This window comes from Procambarus clarkii, chromosome 59 (assembly GCF_040958095.1).
Source record: "Procambarus clarkii isolate CNS0578487 chromosome 59, FALCON_Pclarkii_2.0, whole genome shotgun sequence".
In the NCBI taxonomy this organism is placed as follows: domain Eukaryota; kingdom Metazoa; phylum Arthropoda; class Malacostraca; order Decapoda; family Cambaridae; genus Procambarus; species Procambarus clarkii.
Window position 1 is genome coordinate 5786643 of NC_091208.1, and position 22135 is coordinate 5808777.

The 22135-nt window shown below is 36.9% G+C and overlaps 1 long non-coding RNA gene across 1 annotated transcript; it reads left to right on the top strand.

Moving 5' to 3' along the window:
• The first annotated feature begins 13329 nt into the window (after positions 1-13329).
• Positions 13330-21931, top strand: LOC138353625 (uncharacterized). The gene is made up of 4 exons (XR_011223213.1): positions 13330-13460; positions 17756-17915; positions 18612-18718; positions 21381-21931. It is a non-coding gene; the product is annotated as an uncharacterized lncRNA (long non-coding RNA).
• Positions 21932-22135: the final 204 nt, after the last annotated feature.

Below are 22135 nucleotides of genomic sequence, written 5' to 3' on the forward strand. Positions count from 1 at the left end.
TCTTTCTTCATATGAAAGATTTCTAATTTGGGGAATTAACTTAGTCATCCTACGCTGGACACGTTCAAGTGAATTTATATCCATTCTATAATATGGCGACCAAAACTGAACTGCATAATCTAAATGGGGCCTAACTAGAGCAAGATATAGCTTGAGAACCACACCAGGTGTCTTGTTACTAACGCTGCGATTAATAAATCCAAGTGTCCGATTTGCCTTATTACGAACATTTATGCATTGATCCTTTTGTTTTAAATTCTTACTAATCATAACTCCCAGATCCCTTTCGCAATCCGACTTCGCAATCACAACACCATCTAGCTCGTATCTTGTAACTCTATCATCATTACCTAACCTCAGAACTTTACATTTATCAGCATTAAACTGCATCTGCCAATCCTTTGACCATTTCAAAACCCTATCTAGATCAACTTGAAGTGATAGTGAGACCTCCTCCGAATTAATTTCCCTACCGATTTTCGTATCATCGGCAAATTTGCAAATGTTGCTACTCAAACCTGAATCTAAATCATTTATATATATTATAAACAACAGAGGTCCCAGGACAGAGCCTTGAGGCACTCCACTTACAACATTTTCCCACTCTGACTTGATTCCATTTATACTAACTCTCTGTTTCCTTTGGTATAGCCATGCCCTAATCCAGCTTAATATAGCACCCCCAATACCATGAGACTCTATCTTTTTAATCAGTCTTTCATGTGGCACTGTATCAAAAGCTTTGCTAAAGTCAAGGTATACAACATCGCAATCCTTACCACTATCAACTGCCTCAACAATGCTAGAATAAAAAGATAACAAATTTGTTAAACATGAACGGCCACTTATAAAACCATGTTGCGACTCAATTATTAATTTATGTTTTTCAAGATGAAGACGAATTTTATTTGCTATTATAGATTCGAGTAACTTTCCCACAATAGACGTTAGGCTAATTGGTCGATAGTTAGACGCAAGTGATCTATCTCCTTTCTTAAAAACTGGTATCACATTAGCAACTTTCCAAAACTCTGGCACTCTGCCTGACTCTATTGATTTATTAAATATGGTTGACAGTGGGTCACAAAGCTCCTCTTTGCATTCTTTAAGCACCCTGGCAAACACTTCATCCTGCCCTGGGGATTTGTTTGGTTTGAGTTTTACTATTTGTTTAAGAACATCCTCCCTGGTAACTGCTAAACTCGTCAACCTGTCCTCGTCCCCACCCACATAGACTTGTTCGGCTGAAGGCATATTGTTAAGTTCCTCTTTAGTAAATACAGATACAAAATATTTATTAAAAATACTACTCATCTCTTCATCACTATCTGTTATTTGACCTGTCTCAGTTTTTAATGGACCTATCCTTTCCCTAGTCTTAGTACGATATAACTGAAAAAACCCTTTAGGATTTGTCTTTGCTTGCCCTGCTATGCGAACTTCATAGTTTCTTTTTGCTTTCCTTATCTCTTTTTTAACATTTCTAACCATTTGTACGAATTCCTGTTCTAAAGTGACCTCCCCATTTTTAATCCTTTTGTACCAAGCTCTCTTTTTACCTATAAGGTTCTTCAAATTCTTTGTTATCCACTTTGGGTCATTAGTATTCGATCTATTCAATTTGTATGGTATACTACGTTCCTGTGCTTTGTTTAGAATATTCTTAAATAAGTTATATATTGAATCCACATCGAAATCCCCATTTAAGTCACCTATCGCTGGGTTCATGTCTCGCTCCAAGACCGGCCCACACCCCATACCCAAGACTTTCCAATCAATTTGACCCAAAAAATTTCTTAGGCTATTAAAATCAGCTTTTCGAAAATCTGGCACTTTAACAGAATTTTCTCCTACTGGTCTATTCCATTCTATGCTAAATCTGATTTCTTTGTGATCACTGCTCCCTAGCTCACTCCCTATTTCGATGTCATTAATTTGCGTTTCCCTGTTAGTTAACACTAAATCTAAAATATTATTTTCCCGTGTTGGTTCCTTAATGTGTTGCGTAAGAAAGCAATCGTCAATTAATTCTAGAAAATCATCTGCTTCACTATTCCCTGTTTTGTTCAACCAGTTTATTCCGCTAAAATTAAAGTCACCCATGACATAAATACTGTTAGATCTAGATGCTCTAGATATTTCATCCCATAGATGCTTTGCTTCCATTCTGTCTAAATTTGGTGGCCTATATATTACTCCTATTATAATATTATTAGCTTTTTCGTTTAATTCAATCCAAATAGTTTCTGTGTGTGGCTCTGTTTTGATTCCCTCTTTGAGACTACATTTCAAATTGTCCCTAACATATATGGCTACTCCACCTCCTCGTCTAATATATCTATCTGTGTGAAATAGTTTAAATCCATATATTTGATATTCAGCTAATAGTTCTCTATTTTCTACATTCATCCACGTTTCGGTAAGTGCAATAATATCTATTTTTTCTGTGCAGACAAGAGCATTTAATTCGTTAATTTTATTTCTTAGACTTCTACTGTTAGTGTAATATACCCTAAGTGAATTGTTATTTTGCGGACCTTCTCTTTCCCTGATCGTTTTGCCAATTCCTTTCTCCCACAAACACATACTTTTATTACCTCCTTCCTCCAAATCAATTCCCATACCTCTATCTACTAACAGTTTAAACCCAAACAAACACCTCTAACCACTTCTTCTAACGAGTTCGCAACAGCAACAACCCCAGCTCTCGATAGATGCACCCCATCACGAGCATACATTTCATTTCTTCCATAGAAGTGTTCCCAGTTGTCTATGAAAGATATTGCATTTGATTTGCAATATCTTTCCAGCCGGCAATTGACACCAAGTGCCCTCGATATCCATTCATTTCCCACTCCCTTTCTTGGAAGAATGCCACATATGGTCGGGATTCCTCCCTTGCTCCTAACTAACTCTATGGCTGTTTTATACCTCTGAATCAGTTCCTCACTCCTAACTCGACCAACATCATTTCCTCCCACGCTAATGCAAATAATGGGATTGTTCCCATTACCAGCCATAATATCATTCATGTTGTTTATAATATCACCAATGCCAGCTCCGGGATAGCAAACCCTTAACCTGTTCCCCCTATCTCTAGCACAAAACGTTCTATCCAAATACCTTATCTGGGAATCTCCCACAACTAATGTTTGCTTAGGTACTTCCTTTACTTTCTGAGGGGCCTGCGCTTCCTTTCTCTTCGTTGCTTTCCCTTTTGCGCGATCCACAGTCTCTCCACAGCACTCGTCCTCCAAAACGTCAAATGAATTAGAAGTTGCTATGGCGTTTGAAGGCGGCTTTATCAAAGTCTTCTTAAGGCCCCTGTCTTTAACAACTCTCCAAGACGAGGTCCCTTTACTGCTGGTCTCCTCCTTCGTTACTTCTCGTTGTTCTTTCAGCTGACGCACCTCCTCCCGCAGAAAGTCCAACTCTGTCCTCAGGGCTCCCACTAGAGTCACCAGGTCCTTAACTACAACTTCCATATTGCAATGATAATATAACAACACTCAGGAGCTCCGGTTAACACAACCTCTCACTGTGACTTCACCTGACCGACTAGAGCAAGATATAGCTTGAGAACCACACCAGGTGTCTTGTTACTAACGCTGCGATTAATAAATCCAAGTGTCCGATTTGCCTTATTACGAACATTTATGCATTGATCCTTTTGTTTTAAATTCTTACTAATCATAACTCCCAGATCCCTTTCGCAATCCGACTTCGCAATCTCAACACCATCTAGCTCGTATCTTGTAACCCTATCATCATTACCTAACCTCAGAACTTTACATTTATCAGCATTAAACTGCATCTGCCAATCCTTCGACCATTTCAAAACCCTATCTAGATCAACTTGAAGTGATAGTGAGTCCTCCTAATTAATTTCCCTACCGATTTTCGTATCATCGGCAAATTTGCAAATGTTGCTACTCAAACCTGAATCTAAATCATTTATATATATTATAAACAACAGAGGTCCCAGGACAGAGCCTTGAGGCACTCCACTTACAACATTTTCCCACTTTGACTTGACTCCATTTATACTAACTCTCTGTTTCCTTTGGTATAGCCATGCCTTAATCCAGCTTAATATAGCACCCCCAATACCATGAGACTCTAACTTTTTAATCAGTCTTTCATGTGGCACTGTATCAAAAGCTTTGCTAAAGTCAAGGTACACAACATCGCAATCCTTACCACTATCAACTGCCTCAACAATGCTAGAATAAAAAGATAACAAATTTGTTAAACATGAACGGCCATATGTTTTTCAAGATGAAGACGAATTTTATTTGCTATTATAGATTCGAGTAACTTTCCCACAATAGACGTTAGGCTAATTGGTCGATAGTTAGACGCAAGTGATCTATCTCCTTTCTTAAAAACTGGTATCACATTAGCAACTTTCCAAAACTCTGGCACTCTGCCTGACTCTGTTGATTTATTATATATGGTTGACAGTGGGTCACAAAGCTTTTCTTTGCATTCTTTAAGTACCCTGGCAAACACTTCATCCGGCCCTGGGGATTTGATTGGTTTGAGTTTTACTATTTGTTTAAGAACATCCTCCCTGGTAACTATTAAACTCGTCAACCTGTCCTCGTCCCAACCCACATAGACTTGTTCGGCTGAAGGAATATTGTTAAGTTCCTCTTTAGTAAATACAGATACAAAATATTTATTAAAAATACTACTCATCTCTTCATCACTATCTGTTATTTGACCTGTCTCAGTTTTTAATGGACCTATCCTTTCCCTAGTCTTAGTACGATATAACTGAAAAAAACCTTTAGGATTTGTCTTTGCTTGCCCTGCTATGCGAACTTCATAGTTTCTTTTTGCTTTCCTTATCTCTTTTTTAACATTTCTAACCAGTTGTACGAATTCCTGTTCTAAAGTGACCTCACCATTTTTAATCCTTTTGTACCAAGCTCTCTTTTTACCTATAAGGTTCTTCAAATTCTTTGTTATCCACTTTGGGTCATTGGTATTCGATCTATTCAATTTGTATGGTATACTACGTTCCTGTGCTTTGTTTAGAATATTCTTAAATAAGTTATATATTGAATCCACATCGAAATCCCCATTTACGTCACCTATCGCTGGGTTCATGTCTCGCTCCAAGACCGGCCCCCACCCCATACCCAAGACTTTCCAATCAATTTGACCCAAAAAATTTCTAAGCTATTAAAATCAGCTTTTCGAAAATCTGGCACTTTAACAGAATTTTCTCCTACAGGCCTATTCCATTCTATGCTAAATCTGATTTCTTTGTGATCACTGTTCCCTAGCTCACTCCCTATTTCGATGTCATTAATTTGTGTTTCCCTGTTAGTTAACACTAAATCTAAAATATTATTTTCCCGTGTTGGTTCCTTAATGTGTTGCGTAAGAAAGCAATCGTCAATTAATTCTAGAAAATCTTCTGCTTCACTATTCCCTGTTTTGTTCAACCAGTTTATTCCACTAAAATTAAAGTCACCCATGACGTAAATACTGTTAGATCTAGATGCCCTAGATATTTCATCCCATAGATGCTTTGCTTCCATTCTGTCTAAATTTGGTGGCCTATATATAACTCCTATTATAATATTATTTGCTTTTTCGTATAATTTTATCCAAATAGTTTCTGTGTGTGGCTCAGTTTTGATTCCCTCTTTGAGACTACATTTCAAATTGTCCCTAACATATATGGCTACTCCCCCTCCTCGTCTAATATATCTATCTGTGTGAAATAGTTTAAATCCATTTATTTGATATTCAGCTAATAGTTCTCCATTTTCTACATTCATCCACGTTTCGGTAAGTGCAATAATATCTATTTTTTCTGTGCAGACAAGAGCTTTTAATTCGTTAATTTTATTTCTTAGACTTCTACTGTTAGTGTAATATACCCTAAGTGAATTGTTATTTTGAGGCCCTTCTCTTTCCCTGATCATTTTGCCAATTCCTTTCTCCCACAAACACGTACTTTTATTATCTCCTTCCTCCAAATCAATTCCCATACCTCTATCAGCTAACAGTTTAAACCCAAACAAACACCTCTAACCACTTCTTCCAACGAGTTCGCAACAGCAACAACCCCAGCTCTCGATAGATGCACCCCATCACGAGCATACATTCCATTTCTTCCATAGAAGTGTTCCCAGTTGTCTATGAAAGATATTGTATTTGATTTGCAACATCTTTCCAGCCGGCAATTGACACCAAGTGCCCTCGATATCCATTCATTTCCTACTCCCTTTCTTGGAAGAATGCCACATATGATCGGGATTCCTCCCTTGCTCCTAAGTAATTCAATGGCTGTCCTGAATCTCTGTATTAGTTCCTCACTCCTAACTCGACCAACATCATTTCCTCCCACGCTAATACAAATAATGGGTTTGTTTCCATTCCCTGTCATAATATCATTCATGTTTCCAACAATATCACCAATTCCAGCTCCCGGATAGCAAACCCTTAATCTGTTCCCCCTATCTCTGGCACAAAACGTTCTGTCTAAATACCTCACCTGGGAATCTCCCACAACCAAAATTCGCTTCGATTCTCCCTTTTCCTTTCGAGCAGTTTGAGGAACCTGCGCTTCAATGCTCCTCGTTACTTTGTCTTTGCCACCTCGTTGAACAACAGGTTCAACACAGCACTCGTCCTCTAATACGTCAAATGCGTTAAAAGTCCTTAGGTGTAGGCTATTAGTTGTCGGTTTTGCCAAGGTCTTCTTAAGACCCCTGTCTTTCACAACTTGCCAAGACGAGGACTTCTTAATACTGGTCTCGTCAGTCCTTCTTAATGAGGTCCCGTCAACACTGGCCTCCTCCTTCGTTTCCTCCCGAAGTCTTAGCCGTCGTACCTCCTCCCGCAAGGGAATCCATCTCTGCTCTCAGAGCTCCAACCAGACTCACCAAATCTTTTACTAATCCTTCCATTATTGCAATAATAATGTTATTAGAATCGGAGCTCCAGCTAACACAACCTCTCACTGACTAACACAGCCTCTCACTCATTAATATTAATAACAAAGGGGATATTAATAGAGTATTAAAAGTATCAATACAAGACAGAACACGAAACAATGGATATAAATTGGATATGTTTAGATTTAAGAAACATAAGAACAAAGGTAACTGCAGAAGGCCTATTGGCCCATACGAGGCAGCTCCTATTCTATAACCACCCAATCCCACTCATATACTTCTCCAACCCGCGCTTGAAACAATCGAGAGACACCACCTCCACCACGTTACGCTGCAATTGGTTCCACAAATCAACAACCCTGTTACTGAACCAGTATTTACCCAAGTCTTTTCTAAATCTAAACTTATTAAATTTATACCCATTGTTTCGTGTTCTGTCTTGTGTTGATATTTTTAATACTCTATTAATATCCCCCCTGTTATGTCCATTCATCCACTTGTAAACCTCTAGCATGTCACCCCTAACTCTTCGCCTTTCCAGTGAATGCAACTTAAGCTTTGTTAATCTTTCTTCATATGAAAGATTTCTAATTTGGGGAATTAACTTAGTCATCCTACGTTGGACACGTTCAAGTGAATTTATATCCATTCTATAATACGGCGACCAAAACTGAACTGCATAATCTAAATGGGGCCTAACCAGAGCAAGATATAGCTTAAGAACCACACCAGGTGTCTTCCCAGCAAACACAGAACGTTTGTGGACGTTTTTAAATGGTTCCACAAAGGTAATACTGTAACTTTTGACATAAATACGTATATCTGATGTTCTTAAAACCAAAGGATATAACTAAAAACATATATTCTTGAGACACAGTTTTTTAAGATTTATGTAAAAATTTAAAAATAATAGTGAATGCTATGGTATTATAATGTTTTCATGCTTTATATTTAAGAATAAATAATTTTCAGTCAACATTTAGTTTTTTTTGTTTACTTTCTGTAAAGCTATCCAATTTACGTTCTTATAACATAAATATAACATTTATATGACGTCAGTATAACGTTATTTACACGACATCATTACGTTATTATGATGTTATATTAACGTATAATTCCTGTGTGAAAACCAGAATATATATTGAACTTTATGTTTTAAACCTTGTAAAGTTATCATAAAACTTGGAATAAGACGGTAAGCATGCTTTACTTATGAAAATATACAAACAAATCAACAAAAACATTTTAACATAAAAAACATAAACATAACATAAATTAATTGCATGCATGGGAGTTAACTGGAACTCTGTAATATTGCATACATGAACCTTAAGGTACAAACCCAGTGTATTTACCCATGCAGTTCTTTCCTAAATCTAAATTTTTCCAATTTTTACACTTTGTTTCGAGTTCTGTCTTGTGTTGCTACTTTTAATACCCCATTAATGTCCCCTTTGTTATGTCCATTCATCCCATTGTGCACCTCTACCATATGTCACTCCTAATTCTTTGCTTTTCTAGAGAATGTAATATAAGCTTTGACAATCTTTCTTCATATGACAGGTTAACAGGTAGAACAAAGATTACCATTTATATATGGATAACTATTATAAGTCGGTTTGAATGAGTGAATTGCTGCTTGAAGATAGGTATATACACCTGTGGTACTATCAGATTGCATCGTGGTGAGCCTAAAACCCTTCAGATCCAAGCAAAGGGTAAAATGCCAGCAGATACAATTGCGAACACATTGATACCAAAATGAAAGACATATGACGAGAATTGAGGTAACCAAAGTGAAAAGAGTGTTCACATTACATTGCACTAGAGTGCTCCCGGGTTACTTTCTCTCACTTTCTCTGTTTTGTGCGGATGGTACACCTTGCTTTTGGAGTTTATATGCATTTAAACCTGTAGATAATTCTATTGCTAACACATTGATACCAAAATGAAAGACCTAGGATGACAATTGGGGTGACCAAAATGAAAAGAGTGTATACATTTTATCGCTCTTGTGCGCTCCCTGGTAACACACTCTCGCTTACTCTGTTTGTTGCGGATGGTAAGCCGGGCTTTTGGAGTTTATATGCCTTTAGTCCTGTAGAGAATTCTATTGCGAACACATTGATGCCAAATTGAAAAAACTAGGATGAGAATTGAGGTAACAAAGTTGAAAAGGGTATACACTTTTCAGTATTATCACGCTGCTCTCTAATGTAATGAGAGTTGCCTGAGGGTGGCTCAGCTTTCTTTTTCTGGTACCCTTGGCCTACATTCATCTTGTCGGCGGGTGGAGCGCGCTGCTGTCTTTGACATTATATGCACATAGTTCTGTTGGGAATTCTATTGCGAACGCATTGATACCAAAATGAAAGACATAGGACGAGAATTAAGGTGACAAAGTTGAAAAGAGTATACACTTTTCAGTATTTCCGCGCACTACCTGGGAATGTCCAAACAAAAATGGAGAGAGTGGAGGGGTAACTTGCCCAAAACGCGAAAGTGTTTGGGGAGATTAACTTTCGTTCAATACTATTATGCAAAAGGAGCCACACATCTATGGTTCATCCAATAAAATCAGCAGACTTCTAGATGTTACTACTGCTCGGCTTAGACTCGGTTACAAGTATTTCTGGGAATTCTCATTATCTGCCGATGTAGACCTGACCAAATGTTAACTGTCAACAAAATTATTTGCACACCCCTTCGTCACTATGTGATAGTGAATTCAGAGACAATTCTATAACCAATGTACCAACGATGTGTCAATATTTCATTCAAAATGATCTGGTACCAGAAATTTTAGCCAAATATCCCCAGTTTGCTAACTGTAAGTAGTAACTAAGTGATTGTAACCTATCCACCGCTGCCCACTGGATGGGGAGCGGTGTGCAGGACAAACATATCAATTGTGACACTAGCTCTCCACATATGTCAGTTGCTTAATTTAGAAACTGTACTTGTGATCGATCTCGAACCTATTGTTGATGTGACGACTTATACTGAATTTTGTAACTAGCTCATCAAGATTGTAACTTGCTTAGCTAAATGAATTGTTGGGTTCAGTCCCTGAGCCCATTATGTGCCTCTGCAACCCTTTCCACTACCGCCCACAAGATGGGTATGGGGTGCATAATAAATGAACTAAACTAACTTTAAGGCATCCTGAAAGAAAGCTTGGAGGGCTTGAAAAATTGCAGAACGAAGCCTTGAGGATAATCCTTGGGTGCCTTCGTACCACAAAGATACTTAATATGAGAAAGGAACTTAATATTCCGAGCGTTGTTTATCGTGTTACTGAAAATAACTGTCAAATTGGTATAAAAATGCTTAGGCTAGCTCATCCTAACCCTTGCACAGAAGCCCTCCAGAATTTCTTTATTGAATGTAAACATTGTTTCAAATAGATAAATAAAATTGGAACTGAACTCAGAAAGTATCAGATTTATAATTTGTACCAAGAGAGACAACAATAGCACTTTCCTGCACTGTAGGAAATTACACCCTTTTCAATTTTAATCCCTCCCTTTCCATCAAAGGAGCAAATTAGAGATCAGTCCCAGCTTTGTCTTGAGGCAAAGCTCAACGTCTTAAGCCATATTGATGCTCTGTCCACAGAGCATTCTCTCTCTCAAATCATATACACTGAAGGTTTCCTACAGCGCCCAACGGGTGCAGCTGGAAGTGCAGTTGTCCTGGCAATAGGATATGACTTATATTTTGAGTGGGGAGTCCGTATAAACAACTGGGCCTCTACCCTTCAGACTGAACTATTTGCCTTGCTCCTTGCACTGAAATGTGTACAAGTATCCAAACTTGATACATTAGTTGTGACTCTTTATCATCCTTAATTGCTCTCAACTCTTTAAGACATAACTGTAACATGCTTGTGTCTGAAGCTAGACACAAATACAATAACAACTTGAGGAACCTTATCATAAACAATAATCTCAACAAAAATCACATAGTTCTCAGAGGTGATTTCAATATTGACCTAGGGCTACAAAATAACCCTCAAGTAGACTGTTTCCTCAACAGCATGAATTCCTGTATGCTCATCCCCGCAATCACCAAGGCCCACCCGAGTCACTCAAACATCTGCGACTACCCTGGATCACTGATGGACCAACATAACAGCTCCTCTTACATCAAGTATAATCACTGACAGAACAACTGACCACTATCCTACCTTCCTTGTAGCGAACATGGCCATAACACCACCAGGTAACAAGAAAATTACCTTTAGGTTACAATGTGAAGCGGCAATAGGCAATCTCACAAATGCCCTCCACAATGTAAACTGGGAATCTAAATTTATCAATACACAGGATAATAATTCGTTAACTAGCCTCTTTCCAAAATTTAAAGCCTTTACAATACTTATTGTCCTCTCCTCACCAAGCAAGTAACTGGCAAAAAGGTTAAATAATCCCTGGCTCACTAATGGCATACTTAAAGCAATCGACAAGAAACATGAATATGAAAAAAAAACTTAGGATTGGCCTAGTTGGAAAAGAAGTAGTTAAGAGGTATTCATCAGTGCTTACCAGTATAATAAGAGCAAAGCGTTCCTATTACGAGAATAGATTCAAAGAAGCAAAAGGCAACATAAAAAGCACATGGAGAGCCATCTCTACCATCCTAGGAGCTAAACAACATTCACATAATAAGATAAAAATCTCCAAGGATGGTTATACACCTGCAACAGATCTTGAAACAGCAACTGAATTTAATAGCTTCTTTTCATCGTTTGGTGCTCACCTTGCCCGAAAAATCCCAGAGACTCAGACATATGTTACCACATATCTTTCACGCAGCTATCCAAACTCTCTTCTCCTCTCTCCGGTCAGCCCTACAGATGTTGTGTCCATCATTCACTCGCTAAAAACCAAAGCTGGGAACATTAGTGAAATACCATCGATGGTACACAGGCGTGCCTCCCATGCCCTTGCACCATCCATAGCACTGCTGTTCAACAAATCCCTAGAGTGTCATACCTTCCCTGATATCCTTAAAAAAGCAAGAGTAACGCCAGTTCATAAAGGAGGTAACACGGCAGACATAAATAATTACAGACCCATATCGAATCTACCTATATTATCAAAATTATTTTTTTTTTTTTTACAAACAGCTCTACTCCAATCTTGTAAAATTCAATATACTAAGTCCCTGTCAGTTTGGCTTCCGCTCCCAAAAGAGTACCAATGATGCTATTGTTAGTCTGCTTGACTTAATCTTCTCAGCCCTTGACAAAAGTGAGTTTCCAATTGAACTCTTCATCGGCCTGAGAAAGGCCTTTGATACTGTTAACCATAACTACCTCTTACTTAAATTCCACCATTATGGAATCCGTGGCCTTGCCCTAAACTATATCCGATCCTATCTTAGTAACAGACACCAATATGAAGCCATCAATGATATAACCTCTCCCACTCTACCACTTAATTACCGTAAAGGTGCCACAGAGCAGCATCCTAGGACCCTCCTGTTTCTTATATACATCAATGATCTCCCTAATGTCTCTAACATACTTAAACCTATATTGTTGGCTGATGATACTACTCATCTACTCTGACCCCAACCCACTCCTGTTAAATAATGTTGTAAACAATTAATTAAAAAAAGTCTACTTGTGGATGTCAACCAACAAACCTCACACAAAACATAGAAAAGACCTACTATATCTTATTTGGAAACAAATCAACAAATGCAATTCAGCTTCAGATAGATAATGTAAACATTAGCAATAAAAATGATGGAAAGTTTCTTAGCCTATACTTAGACAAGAGACTCAACTTCCGCACCCATATACAACACATAACTAAAAAGGTTTCTAAAACAGTTGGTATACTGTTTAAGATCAGATATTATGTACCCTACTCTGCTCTCCTCTCACTCTATTATGCACTTATCTATCCCTATCATTCTTATGGCGTTTGTGCTTGGGGTTCAACCTCTGCAAACTACCTCAAGCCCATCATCATCCAGTAAAAATCTGCTATCAGGACAATAAATAACTCTACCTTCAGACAACACACAGCTCCCTTGTTCAAATCCTTAAACATGCTAAACAAATTCACTCCATACATTCTCCTGTGTAAATTACGTTTATAAAGCCCTTTTTCTAACTGCAAACCCTGTTCTGAAACTCTTCCTGGACAGATGTAATAGAACACATGGCCACGTCCCCACCAGACATAAATATCTCTTTGATATCCCCAGAGTCAAACTTAATCTATGTAAACACTCTATGTAAATAAAGGGACCTAGTCTATGGAACTCACTCCCTTATAATGATTTGAAAAGCTGTCCAACTTCTGCCATATTCAAAAATAAAACCAAAAAGTACCTGTAGTACTTTTTAAGTACGAGGGAGTAATGCGCAAAGCGTCCCTCACCTGTGACGTCACAGCGTCACCTGACGCCATATCAACACATCGGCCATTTTGTCGTCAGTTCAGTCATGGCGAGGACTAACCCTTCATGCAAACTGCACCTACTATCAAGAAGAAGAAGATTTTGTGTTCCACCGATAGTATTATCGTAAGTAAGCACTTATATTTTATATTTTATTAAATTAATTGATTCTATTTTTCTGTAATAAAGGTCCAAAGGGTTGTTAAGGAACAAGGGTGTAGCGATACCGACGCTCAGTGCGCTCAACTCACACCAAAGTATCACCTGTGTAGCTTCTGTAATTAGTGTTAATTAGTTATGCTATAAGATAATGAAGCGAGTATAAGATTAACTCGCTACAAGGGTACTGTGTTGGGAGGTGAGGGCTGTTACTGGTGTCTGTGGGGATGTGAGGACTTGTACCAACCACTATCACCACCAGTACCTTGTCTTGCATCCTGCTTAGTATTCCTATTGAGATATGAAGTATTATTGCATTCATATAATTATTCATTCATTGTCATTACTATTTTTATGGGCTATGTTCTGTTACCCTAATGCTTTTTACCCCTGGGCATGTCCATTTACTCTCCAGCCCTTCACAAGCCACTGCTGCACCCCCTCCATGCCCATACTTACTGTGCTTATTCTTACAGGACTGCACTGCATTATGTGGTGCTCACTGCCTGGACACCTTGATACATGCATTATAGGGTTCTGGTAGTTGTTCTACTCACCAAGCCCTTCCAAGGCCAGGCTTGACATGTGAGAGCTTGGTCCAACAGGCTGTTGCTTGGACAGGCCCCTCAGGCCCACATATCCACCACAGCCTTGTTTGTCCGGCACTTCAAAATCAAATGTTTATTTACGTAAGGTACATACATATTTTTAGGTAAGGTACTCTTTATTTGGGTAAATTTATCTTCGTAGTATTTAGCTTTGGCTCGTCTAATTATCTTGGATAGCAATAACGAGTAATTCTTTGAGAATTCTTTGGAGACAATTCCTAACCTATATTTCTCCCAACCTATACTTCTTCTCAAGGTCATCTTCACTTCTTGAAGATGTTCAGGTTTTCTCTTGAAGATGTCGACGGTTGTTCCAGCAATACTGTATTTCTTTTATTGCTGAAAACCTGTTTTCAGCCATAAAAAAATAATCCTGAATCCAGAAAAAAATCCCTTTTGTATCGTCTGGAAATTTTCAAATATTGCTGATCAAACCTGAGTCTAAATTATTTGTATATATTATGAATTACAGAGGTCCCAGGACAGGGTTTTTAGGCACTCCACTTACATTTTCCCACTCTGACTTAACCCCCATTTATACAAACTCAGTCTTATCTTTTAGCTAATAATTTATTGTACACACCATACTCAGCCTGTGTAGGGTAGTATATTGTGCATGTGTAGTATATATATTTGTGTAGTATATTTGGTATATTTAATGCCTCTAACCTCTCCTCATAGTTCTTGTCCTTCAGTTCTGGGAGCCACTTAGTAGCATGTCTTTGCACCTTTTCCAGTTTGTTTATGTGCTTCTTAAGATATGGGCACCATACAACCGCTGCATATTCCAACTTTGGTCTAACAAAAGTCGTGAACAATTTCTTGAGTATTTCGCCATCCATGCATTTAAAAGCTCTGAATATTATCCTTTACCTGCAATTGGTTGTTGCTGTATTTATAGAATATGATTTGTTCTACTTTACATTTGTTTGTTCCTTTTTTTCAAAATTTCTTTCTGCCTCTCTCCTCACTGCCGTGTAGTTGTTTCTCTTTGTATTACTGGTATGTTTGGGGGTTTGGCCTCTTCGTATATTGATTCCATTTTTGTGTCTTTTGGTCTCTGTCCGTCTTGAAATTTCAGTTGAACAAATCCTGTTTCCTAGTTCTGCATCTTTGTTTTGGTATAAATGTTTTTGTTCCTTTATCATATATTTCACAAAATTGACATACTGTGCATTAATTCATCTCAATTACTTCCTTTCCTAACAGCAAGCCTTTCCAGTAAAATTCTTTGAATTCTTTTCTGACTTCTGGCCTAATGTTTGTTTTATCCTAGTGTGTATGATGCCTAGCGTGTGTCTGGTGCCTGTTGTGTTAAACCGAAGATAAATGCATAAGTATAGGTCAGTAATTTCTCCAGCTTTGAAAGGGGCTTTCATTATGCAGCAGTATTCCACTCTAGAGAGCACTAGCGTCTTGAAAACTATCATCATCGGTATAGCATCTCTAGTGTGAAAAGTTCTTGTTATCTATCCTGTCATTTTTCTTGCAGTTGTGACGGCTACTTTATTGTGTTCTTTAAATGTAAGGCCTTCTGACATCAGTACACCCAAATCCTTTACGTTGCTTTTCCGTTCAATGTTATGATTTGACTGAGTTTTGTAAGTGGTTTCCGTTTTTATATTTTTTATTTTTTCCGTAGCGCATGAGCTGAAACTTATGTTCGTTAATCACCATGTTATTTTCTGTAGCCCATAGAAAGACCTGATTTACATCTGATTGGAGGTTTGCCATGTCCTCTATGTTGCCTACTCTCGTGAAGATTCTAGTGTCATCTGCAAAGGATGATCAAGTACTATAGGTTGTGTCCTTGTCTATGTCCGATATGAGGATGAGAAAAAGTATTGGAGCAAGCACAGTACGCTTGGGGACTGAGCTCTTTACGGTTGATGGTCCAGATTTTATTTTGTTGACTACTACACATTGGGTTCTATTAGTCAGGAAGTTGTATATCCATCTGCCTATTTTTCCGGTAATTCCTTTTGAACGCATTTTATGTGCAATAACACAATGGTCACATTTGTCAAAGGCTTTTTTTTGTCAAAGCGTTTTGTTTGTCTTCCATGGCATCTAGTGCCATGTCAGAGTGGTCCAGCAACTGTGATAGGCAAGAGCGCCCTGTTCTGAAACCATGTTGTCTGGGGTTATGGAGATGCTGTGATTCCATGTATTTTGTGATCTTACTTCTTAGCATTCTCTCAAAGATTTTTATGATGTGCGATGTTAGTGCTATCGGTCTGTAGTTTTTTGCCTCTGCCTTATTTCCTCCTTTATGGGGCGGTGCTATCTCTGCGGTTTTTAGTATGTCAGGGACAATGCCAGTATCTTGGCTTTGTCTCCAAAGAATGTGAAGGGCCTGCGATAACGTTTTTTACAGTTCTTGATGAATATAGAGTTCCAAGAGTCAGGGCCTGGTGCAGAGTGCATAGGCATACTGTCTATGGCTTCTTCAAAATCCAGTGGGGATAGGATCACATCTGATTTATGATTTGATGTTGGTATCATATCCATGAAAAATTCATTTGGGTTATCAATCAGATGGATGGAGAGCTACACTCGTGGTGTCCCATTTTCCCAGCACTCTTTGTCATATAATGCTTTGAAACTTTTGACGGATTTGGCCTCCACCACCTTCTCACCTAACATGTTCCAACCGTTTACCATTCTGTTTGCAAAAGTGAATTGTCTTACATTTCTTCGGCATCTTTGTTTAGTTCGTTTAAATCTATAACCTCTTGTTCTTGAAATTCCAGGTCTCGGGAAATCTTCCCTATCAAGTTTATCAATTCCTGTTACTGTTTTGTACGTAGTGATCATATCTCCTCTTTTCCTTCTGTCTTCAAGTTTGGAATATTTAATGCCTCTAATGTCTCCTCATAAATCCTGCCCTTCAGTTTTGGTATGAATGTTTGTGTGCCTTCATCGTATATTTTGCAAAATATGGAATACATCTCATTTACTTTACTTCAAGAATATGGTTCGATCAATTAAAAACCCTCTTGTTCAAATTGCAAAGAGACTGAAAGAGATGCAGCATGCTCAATGGATTATATATTAGTGATTATTATTAGGATTATATATTAGTGAATCATATTAGTGATTCAATTATTATGGTCATAAAACAATAAACAAATAGTTTTGGTGTTATTACACTCTATTCACAGGTTATATATAAGTATCTGCATGTTTTGTTCACCATTACAAACCACTAAGTTGGTTTGATTTTTGTTGAGATTGTTATTTATGATAAGATTCCTTACGTTATCTGAGAATGAAGCTATGTCGGTATTGGGAAATCTATAGATGGCACTTATAGTCAAGGAGGATTTAAGGGATTTACTGGAGAACTTGGCAAAGGTATATTCACAATAGTCGTCTCTATTACTAATGAGACTATTGCAGATGAAGGTATCTTTGTAAGATATTGCTATGCCACCTCCTTTTTTTATTAGGCCTGCAGTTGTGAATGGCTTTATTATCACCTTCATTGTATTATCACCTGACCTATTGCGGGTATAAAATCAACTAATATATATATATATATATATATATATATATATATATATATATATATATATATATATATATATATATATATATATATATATATATTCAAAATTCGTCAGTGTACTACATTTTTGTTGTTGCTTTTAGGTGATGCTTTTAACCAGTGTACGTGGGTCTGATTGTGCAACCACAGTTCGAAGAATAATGAAGATATGAACAAACGGCCTGTGGTCACTATACAGTCTGGAAGGGCAAAAGAAGAAATTGGCATTTCTACAAAAACAAGAACTATATAATGTTATTTTAAGTAAGTAACCAAAAAATTAAATAATTTTTTTAAAGTTTAAAATTCACTTAAAAATGTAAATTTTAAGTTAAAAAATTTTAACCAAAAAACTTGATATTTTTCATATTTGGAACCATTCCATAATATTTTCCCAAGCATAAATGATTATATTTCTATCACTTGCTCTTAAGATTGTTTCATTTAATAGAGGTTGGGCATAATTGTTCTCTGCTGCTAATAGAACTGACTGACTTAGCTATAGGAAAATGTAAAATTAATTGGTTTATCCATTACAGTATTTTGCAGTTTATTTCATGATCCTGTGCTTAATACTTGCATAAATAGTAGATTACAAAATGCATTTTTATATCATTAGTATTGAATAATAATAATGCAAATAATTGACTTATAAATGATGTACAATTAATTGGTAGGTGATATTATATTATTAATATTTTTTCATTCTTGCAAAGCCTTAACAAAGTCATTAACATGTTAATATAAACTTGATCACCTTCCACTTATTTTCTCATGTGCTACCTACATGTACAAAACCTTATTCCTAAATGCATATTTTGTTCTGAAACTTGTCCTTTATATGTTGTGTATCACCATCTCTGGAGAGTTTTATCTGATTGATGTATAAATTACTTTTAATTTTACAGAATATTATTGTTATACTGAATTTATTATTATATAAATAACTTAATTTTACAGAATCATCTATCAACGCACATCCACAAGTTGAGGAGGAGGATGTGACCTTCCAGATTTCTGAAGTACTGAAACAGGCACCAAACAGGCCTGGTGGATCTAGGTACAAGGTAAAATAATTTAAATTTTTTTTTTTTTTTTTTTTTACTAATTGTCCGATATATATATATATGTATATATATATATATATATATATATATATATATATATATATATATATATATATATATAAATATATATATAATGTGTCGTACCTAGTAGCCAGAACGCACATCTCAGCCTACTATGCAAGGCCCGATTTGCCTAATAAGCCAAGTTTTCTTGAATTAATGTTTTTTCGACTACCTAACCTAACATTTTCAGCTACCTAACCTATAAAGATAGGTTAGGTTCGGTCATTAATTATTAACTATTAATTTTAACTCCAATAAAAAAAGAATTGACCTCATACATAATGAAATGGATAGCTTTATCATTTCATAAGAAAAAAATAGAGAAAATATATTAATTCATGAAAACTTGGCTTATTAGGCAAATCGGGCCTTGCATAGTAGGCTGAAAAGTGCGTTCTGGCGACTAGGTACGACATATATATATATATATATATATATATATATATATATATATATATATATATATATATATATATATATATATATATATATATATATATATATATATATATATAATATGTATGTGTGTGTGTGTGTGTAATTACCTAAGTGTAGTTAAAGGATGAGACCGTCTTCCCAGCACTCTTTGTCATATAACGCTTTGAAACTACTGACAGTCTTGGCCTCCACCACCTTCTCACCTAACTTGTTCCAACCGTCTACCACTCTATTTGCGAAAGTGAATTTTCTTATATTTCTTTAGCATCTGTGTTAAGCTAGTTTCAATCTATGACCTCCTGTTCTTGAAGTTCCAGGTCTCAGGAAATCTTCCCTGTCGATTTTATCAATTCCTGTTACTATTTTGTATGTAGTGATCATATCACCTCTTCTGTCTTTTAGTTTTGGCATATTTAATGCCTCTAACGTCTCCTCGTAGCTCTTGCCCTTCAGTTCTGGGAGCCACTTAGTAGCATGTCTTTGCACCTTTTCCAGTTTGTTGATGTGCTTCTTAAGATATGGGCCAACTTCTGTTGTTGGGCACCACACAACAGCTGCATATTCTAGCTTTGGCGTAACAAAAGTCATGAACAATTTCTTTAGTATATCACCATCCATGTATTTAAACGCAATTCTAAAGTTAGAAAGCGTAGCATAGGCTCCTCGCACAATATTCTTTATGTGGTCCTCAGGTGATAGTTTTCTATCTAGAACCACCCCTAGATCTCTTTCTTTATCAGAATTCTTTAAAGATTTCTCACATAATGTATAGGTTGTGTGGGGTCTATGTTCTCCTGTTCCACATTCCATAACATGGCATTTATTAACATTAAATTCCATTTGCCAAGTGGTGCTCCATATACTTATTTTATCCAGGTTTTCTTGAAGGGCATGACAATCATCTAAATTTCTTATCCTTCCTATTATCTTAGCATCATCAGCAAACATGTTCATGTAATTCTGTATACCAACTGGTAGATCATTTATGTAGACAATAAACATCACTGGTGCAAGAACTGAACCCTGTGGTACTCCACTTGTGACATTTCTCCAGTCCGATACATTGCCTCTGATTACTGCCCTCATTTTTCTATGTCAGAAAATTTTTCATCCATATTAGAAGCTTACCTGTCACCCCTCCAATATTTTCCAGTTTCCAGAACAACCTCTCTATGTGGAACTGTCGAATGCCTTTTTTAGGTCCAGATAGATGCAGTCAACCCAACCATCTCTTTCCTGTAATATATCTGTTGCTCGATCATAGAAACTGAGTAAATTCGATACACAGGATCTTCCAAATCGAAAACCATACTGTCTGTCTGAAATTATATCATTTCTCTCCAGGTGTTCTACCCATTTAGTTTTAATTATTTTTTCCAATATTCCAATTCCAATTTTTTCCAATAATGTGTGTGTGTGTATGTATATTTGTGTTGTTGAATATGACCGAAAGTCATAGTCTTTCTGCCCCTCTCCTTACTGCTATTGTTGTTTCTCACATCTTTGTATTGCTTGTATGTTTGGGCAATTTTTCCCCTTTTCCTAGTTCTGCATCTCTGCTTTAGTATAAATTTTGTTGTGCCATTATCATATATTTCACAAAACTTGACATACATCTCATTTACTTCATGTCCTAACAGCAAGTGTTTGTCAAATTCCTTAAGGAAATATCTGAGTTCCCCATAATGACCTCTCCACAAGTCAGGTTTTTCAACTGCTTCAAGCTCATTTTCTTCCAGATTATAATGCATTGCATACTTTATTCCCAAAAAGACATGGTCACTTTTACCCAAGTGACCATGTCACTTGGGTAAAAGGAGGGAGGTACCAAAGGAGGGAGGTACTGAATGATAAATATATCTTTCTCTTTCCTGGTAAATATAATATCCAGCATGGAGGGAACATCCCCTTCCCTCATCCTTGTAGCTTGTTTAACATGTAGAAACATGAATGTTTACAGGGTGAGGTTTACGAAATTATATATATATATATATATATATATATAATTGGTCTCTGGTCTATATATATTATATATATATATATATATATATATATATATATATATATATATATATATATATATATATATATATAAAAGTTTGTGTGTGTGTAATTTATATAAATAAATAATTAAATATTAATTTTGTTAATATCTTTTCAGGGAAAACTTGCAAGTACAATTCGTATACAAGAGGGGCAACAAGAGCCAGAGGATGTCTACTAAGAAAATATATAAGTCTTTATCCTCACACTCTTGATATATGGTCTTCTCTGGTCTCTTTATTTTCTCTCCTCACAAATGTCCCTTTTTTTATTTCTTTTACGTTTCTCTCCTGTTTTTCTTGTCCTTTAATCTCTCCTTTCCTCCTCTCTTCTAACACCTCTCGTTTCCTGTCTCTTCTAGCTTCTCTCTTCCTTTACTTTTTATATTTGTGGTATTCATTTATGTCATTTTTATCTTGTATATTTTTCTTGTATCTTTTTCTTATCTTGTGTTTCTCTTCCCCTTCTCTTCAATGATTTCTCATTTCTCTCCTCTCTCTGTTGTTTCTGTTCTGTCTTCTCTCTCCTTGCCTTAATTTTGTTCTGTCTCCTCTTTTGTTGTGTGTGTGTCTTTCTGTCTCTGTCTGTCTCTCTCTCTCTCTCTGGCTCTCTTGCTCTCTCTCTCTCTCTCTCTGGCTCTCTCTCTCTCTCTGGCTCTCTCTCTCTCTCTCTGGCTCTCTCTCTCTCTGGCTCTCTCTCTCTCTCTCTCTCTCTCTCTGGCTCTCTCTCTCTCTCTCTCTCTGGCTCTCTCTCTCTCTCTGGCTCTCTCTCTCTCTCTCTCTGGCTCTCTCTCTCTCTCTGGCTCTCTCTCTCTCTCTGGCTCTCTCTCTCTCTCTCTCTGGCTCTCTCTCTCTCTCTCTCTCTCTCTCTCTC